The 6,637-nt window shown below is 45.1% G+C and overlaps 1 long non-coding RNA gene across 1 annotated transcript; it reads left to right on the plus strand.

Annotated features, from left to right (window-relative positions):
* Positions 1–4,844: 4,844 nt before the first annotated feature.
* On the plus strand, positions 4,845–5,600 carry LOC115272523. Its single transcript, XR_003900397.1, has 2 exons — positions 4,845–4,978; positions 5,334–5,600. It is a non-coding gene; the product is annotated as an uncharacterized LOC115272523 (long non-coding RNA).
* Positions 5,601–6,637: the final 1,037 nt, after the last annotated feature.

The raw sequence follows: 6,637 nt of genomic DNA on the forward strand, positions 1-6,637 counted from the left end.
AACCTGATAGGTCTTATTAGCACTAATCTGATGTTCTTGTTCTTTTGGCTAAAGCGGTAGAGGTAAACAAACAGGGAAGGATGCCCTTGGCCTCAGGAAAGTTTAAGGGAAACTGGCTCCTACAATCTTGTTTTATAACTTACAGCCTCACTTCCAATACAGCAGGACCCTTACATGTCAAAGGATTTTTCATGCTTGCTGAGGCCGATAGTTTGTGGACCACTTGTCACTGATAGTTTAAGGGGGCCCAAATTTCCAAGGGCAGTGGCCTCAGACTTTGCCCCTCATTATCCATCCCATAAGTAAGAGCTGACACTTCCAGTCTACCCCTGCCTCCCAAGCCAAGTCATTTTAGGATCTAGCCGCGGGGGCCGGTGCTGGGTCAGCTCTGAGTGATGGGCAGGAGGCTTAGAGGGATTAAGACAAGGCGGGGGATGCCAGCTTTGGTTTCAAAGTGATATTCACCAGGATATTGGATTGCCTTTTAAGGAGCCACTAATGGAGGTGGCCAGCCCTCTGGAAAATAATAGCTCCTGAAGATTTTCCATCCTGATAGTGAAATTGAGTCGCCCAAGATGGGCAGCCACAGGGATTGCTGCTCCACTTTGCTTGTGTAGAGGGGAGTCAATGCCACCTGAGGGCCAGGCAAGGCAAAGCCACCCGCAGTGCTTCTGAGCAAGTTAGCGTCGAGGTGGGACAGGAAGGTGTTCCCTGAGCCCTCCAACTTCCTGAACTCATGACACACATGTGGAACAGGCACAGGGTTGTCCCTGGCTAGTGTGGGGTGCCAAGAGACCCTCTTGCCAGCCTGTAGGCCACCTGAATAGCCAACAGTAGCAGCTGCTTCTCCACAGACAGCATGCGAGACTTTCAGGTCTCCAGAAAGCCCTATGTGGTATAAATATCCACAGAAACACAGAATGGGATCTTGATGTGGGGCAGGAGTGGGGTGGATGGGGTGCCGTAGCTGGTGGAGGGTTGATGTGTATTCAACTGAAAGGCCCTTTGTGGAATCACAAGTGTGGGCCTGGGGGAGAAGGTGAGAAAGTCAGCGAAACTTATTGACCTCACCATTTCACCAAGATTGTCTTTTCAGGGGAACACGGCCTTCAGTACAGCTGACTCAGAAGTTACCCCTTAATGCAGAGCCAGAGTTTAATCCCTCTAGTCTCTCCTTACTGCCAGACCAAACTGCTGGCCCTTCCCTCTCCTAGCCTGCTACAGCCTCCTTTCTGCCTTCCCCTGAGGCCATTCACAAACCACAGGAGACCCACCCTCCAGGCAGGCTCCTTGATTCTGCCCCCTGGTGTCACTGTCACTCTGGACTTGTCCGTAGGCATTAGACCATGCAACCCTGTGGGAGGTGCCACAGAAAGTGCATGGGTGTTGGAGTCCCTTGGGGCTGGATTTCCAACTGTGACACTGGTGAGCTGGGGCACTCCTTGAGACTCTGTTGGAGGACTTCATTACAGCTCACCCTTGAGTCGTAGGGAGGACTCAGCGAAGTGTGATCTGCAGCATGGGCCCATGAGGGGAAGGACTGGGTGCTCTCCTTATCCCTTGTGGACCATCCCCAAGGGGCTGGAACAGGATGGTGTGTGCAAGGAGGGCTGCCGAGTACCCGCCTCAGCGGCCAAGGCCCAGAGGTCTGCCTTACCCTCCATGGGACCACCAAGTGGGAGGATGGGACTCAGCCCCAAGGGGCCAGTGCTGCTGCAGCCTGGAGACGCTGCAGCTGAGGCTGATGGACAATGAGCTGAGGAATATGCAGGCTGCCAACCCCTCGCGCCACCCCTCACCCCCCTCAACCCCTCAGCCCGATGCACCTTGCCAGACACCCACATAAATCTACCCTGTGCTGACAGGGGTAAAATGGGTAGCAACTTCTGGGCGGCCACAATGCTCCCTTCTTCCTCCCAAGCCGACAGCTTTAAAAAACTCACTTTTCATTATCAACATGGAAAATCTTCAGAGCCGCTTTTCAAGGGATGGTCAACTGAGCAGCAGCACAGCCCAATGGAAAGAACCAGGAGTTTAGGACGGAATCCTGCTCTGTCATTCATTAGCTGAGCAATTCCTGAGCCAGTCACTTAACTTCTCTGAACAGCTTTTCTGGATCCATGAAAGGAGAATAAGAAGGAAAAATGGCTCTATGCTGACAGCTCAGAGCCTAGAGCCGGCTTTGGATTCTGTGTCTCCCTCTCTGCCCCTCTCCCACTTGTACTCAGTCTCTCTCTCTTTCTCTCTCTCCCTCTCTCTCAAAAATAAATCAACATTAAAAACAATTTTTTAAAAAGGAAAAATGTGGGGCACCTGAGTGGCTTAGTTGGTTAAGCACCGAACTTCAGCTCAGATCATGATCTCGAGGTTCATGGGTTTGAGCCCTGTATCAGGCTCTGTGTTGACAGCTCAGAGCCTGGAGCCTGTTTTGGATCTGCTTCAGATTCTGTGTCTCCCTCTCTCTCTCTCTCTGCCCCTATCTCACTCATGCTCTGTCTCTCTCCATCTCTCAAAAATGAATAAACATTAAAAAAATAAACAAAAATTTAAAAATTAAGAATAATAAATAAAAGAAAAATGCACAGGGTTCTTAATGAGAGAGCGAAAGCAAGATAATGTATTCCAAAGGACTTTGATAACAAAAAGGGCTATAAGAATGTGACCGGCAGTTTTTAGGAAGGGGATTTTTTATAGGACCCAGCAAAAAGCTATCTGATTGTGTCATTTCATTGGCCACATATTGATTATCTGTTTCCTATGTGACAGGCTACAGGGAAACAGCAATGATCCAAAGAGCCCGTTTCTGCCCTGGGAAAGCTCCCATTCTAGTTGAGAAGACAGACAGTGTGTGTGTCCTATGCCCTGCAGTCAGTGCTCGGAGCGCCAAGCCGGTGGGCTTAGGGGGGTTAGGGGCTTAGGGTGGGCAGAGGCAGCTGGGGTTAGTACTGAATAGAGCAGGGTCAGGGAGGACCTTTCTAGCAAGGGGCCATTGCCTGTCCTCCTAGCAAACTTCCCCTGCTTCCTCTCAGAGCATTGAATTTTAGCCAATGGATGGCAACAGACCACCCTCTAAGGATCTTCAGGAGCAGGACTTTGCCACCAATGGCATTGCTAAACATTGCTCTGGAAGTATAAGCCAGTGCCATTAGATAATGAGGGAAATAAGATGGAAATACAGTATATTCGAAAGGAGGGAGCAGATTTAATAGGATCTGAAGATAATATGCTTATATATCCAAATCAATTGAAAAACTTTAGAAACGTGCAGAACTGATTTGAGTCGTTTCTTCTCAAACAACATGCCACTTAGAGAATACGCTCAAAGAAAAGATCCCTGAAGCCCCTGAGAGTGGATTTTACAGCAACCATGCGAGATCTGTATGAAAAAACTTTAACCCTCCCATGAGGAATTTTAATAATATTTGAATCAATTAAAAGATGTATTTTTTTTTATTAATGTAGGCTTCACGCCCAGAGCAGAGCCTAATGCAGGGCTTGAACTCACAGCCCTGAGATCAAGACCTGAGCTGAGATCAGGAGTTGGACACTTAACTGAGTGAGACACTCACTCAGGTGCCCCAAAAGACATCTATTTGTTAATACTAAATTTTAGTTCTGTAAAAACTTCAGTTTTCCTTATCCAGAGAAATTCCAGTTAAAGTACCAAACTTAATTTCTTTCAACTAAACAAACTTATTCTGAAGTTTATCTGGAAAAGCAAATATGAGGAGAGCTAAGAGGAAAATGATAGGGGACAATGAAGATAGACTTCCCTACCAGGTATTTCAAAGTATTTATTATAGGGGCATCTGGGTGGCTCCACTGGCTAAGCATCTGACTTCAGCTCAGGTCATGATCTCATGGTTCATGGGTTTGAGCCCCAAGTCGGGTTTTGTGCTGACAGCTCAGAGCCTAGAGCTTGTTTCAGATTCCCTCTCTCTCTCTCTCTCTCTCTCTCCTCTCTCTCTCTCTCTGCCTCTCCCTGGCTCACACTTACTCTCAAAAATAAAATAAACTAACACTTAAATAAATAAATAAATAAATAAATAAATAAATAAATAAATATCCATAGCAATGAAAATACTTTGGCGCAATGCATTAATACACAAATTCATGGAACAGGAGACAGTCCTTATGTAAGTAAACCCAATCACATATTGGAGTTTGGTAAATGATAAAAGTGTGATTCAAGTCAGTGATTAGAGGATTATTCCATAAATGGAACAGGAACAAATTCCTAACCATTTAAGGGTGGGCAGAGTGGGGAGGGTCCTAAACTGGAAGCCCACATTGTATCTTACACTGAGATAGCTTTCAGATGAAGCAAAAATGTAATCCCTGAATGTTCTAAAAAGATACATAAGTGACTTAAAAAATAATCTTGGGATAGAAAGCTTCACTCCAAGCATAACACAAAATGCAAACACCGTTTTTAAAAACAACCATGTAAAACAAATTATAAATCTGTGTGATTAAAAAGAAATAGCATGGAAAAGGTCAAGAAACAGACACTACACATACCTGATACGTAAGTTAGAATAGGCTCCTTATCAGGCATTTTGTATACTTGTCAGAGGGAGCTGGCTGCTATTTTAAACAGGATAAGCCATAAAATGCATAATAGTTCAATTAACCAATGATCTCAATCAACAGCACAGAACAGAATGGACCTCCTCCTCCACATCACCCAAAGACGAGGCTGTCAGAGGCCTTGCCATCTTTGACCTTTGGATCATGGAGGAGGATCCGTGAGAAATTCTAACCAGCTACCAGAGGATATGATCTATGCTCAAAGCTCATTGGTGAGAACTCAGTCACGTGGCTCCGCCTAACCGACGGGAACCGACTGCCAAGTGTAGTCCCTAGCTAGCAACCTCTTCACAGGAACAAGGCCACCCCACGGAAGAGAGCATGCATCTTTGATGAACAGTCATCCAACCTTCACTGTGAATTTATGTCACATAAAAACAAGCAAAAGGTAAGTACTGTTAAATCAGAGTCTCATAATCTATTCAAAAAGACAAGCAGAGCAAAAGATATGAACTCACAGTTCATAGAAAAACAAATGCAAATATGCATTAAATACAGGGGAAAATGCTAATGCTCACCCTAAATAAATAAATAATAAAGTAAATACAATAAAATAAATAAAATCAACAGTAAGATAGCACCTTCTGTTTATCAGACCAGTAAAGATGCAAAAGGTAGGTGTGCAATACACACTTTTACATACTGTAGGTGGGAGTATAAATCAGTGAAACAATTTCCAAGAACAATTTGAAGTATCAATTAAAAAATTTAAATATATATATATTTTTTGTTTGACCCAACAGTTCCACACTAAGAAATGCATCTTGTAGATTCGCTGGTTAAAGTACATCAAGCTACATGTACAAGGAGGCTCACTGAAGCATTTTATATAGTTGCAAAAAAGCAGAATGAGCAGACAAGAACTAGAAACAACTTCCACATCTTCCACCAAGAAGCCTGTAAGTTCAGGCATATGGCACAACCCAACGGTGGTTACCAGGCAGTACATAAAAAGAACAATGTGGAGCCATGTGCCCTAAAAAATAAAAGAATTTCCAAAAAAGCCAGAAGAAGCTCGGTTAATCAATCCCCACCTGCCTGACTTCCAACTTGTGGGACGCTCTTTGTCCTGCATAAGCACGCCATTGTATGACCATGGCCCTCTCAGAGCTTTGAGGCCCTTCTCCGACAGCTGAGTAGGATCCTTAGCAGGAATGGGTTGTGTGAGTTCCCAAACCAATCTATGCCAGTTGTACTTGTCCTTGTTAATCCATAACCGAATACTCCAGAATACCGAGTAAATATGAGGACGAAAATGAGAGTCATTTCTATGAAAGTCAAGGTGAATGCTTTGGACCTGCTCAATGAAAGTAAATTTCTTAAACAAACAAAAAAACAAATGAGTGAGTCAACTCTCAAAGATGGCGGGAGACAGTAAGAACTACTGGAAGGATTCTGTTACCACATCTCCCAACATACCTCTAAGTTCTCATCCTGCAATAAAAACTGAAGCCGCAAGTTGTAGATCATGCATGAGGGATGCAGGTGTCACTGAAAGGCAGCAACATGGGCCTCCGAGGAGCTAAAGGACCCTGGAGAGCAGAGTGCTGGCCCCCTATCTAAAGGTCACCTGCTGATACCTGATGAAATGAAGGAGTCAATGGTCCAGTTTGTAGGTGCAGTCGTGTTAGTTTCCAGTTTGCTTGTTTTAAAGAACCTTTGTCTTTTAAAGATGCTCTATCAGTATCAGCAGCCAAAACAAAATGCCATGGACTGAGTGGCTTACACAACCGGAATTTATTTCTCATGGTTCAGGAGACCGGAAGTCTAAGCTCAGGGTGCCAGCAAGGTGGGTGCCTAGTGAAAGCTCCCTTCCTGGGTTGCAGACGGCCACTTTTCACTATGTCCTCATGTGGCCTTTCCTCCGTGGATGTGGGTGGAGAAAGACAGTGAGCAAGTTCTCCGGTGTCTCAATCCATAGGGCACTGGTCCCATCACGAGGGCCCTACCCTCATCACCTCCTCTGACCTGAATATTTCCTAAAGGCCCCATCTCTAAAAACCATCACTTTGGGGGCTAGGTCTTCCACAGAAGACTTTCATAGGGA

This window comes from Suricata suricatta, chromosome 2 (genome assembly GCF_006229205.1).
Source record: "Suricata suricatta isolate VVHF042 chromosome 2, meerkat_22Aug2017_6uvM2_HiC, whole genome shotgun sequence".
Lineage (NCBI taxonomy): Eukaryota > Metazoa > Chordata > Mammalia > Carnivora > Herpestidae > Suricata > Suricata suricatta.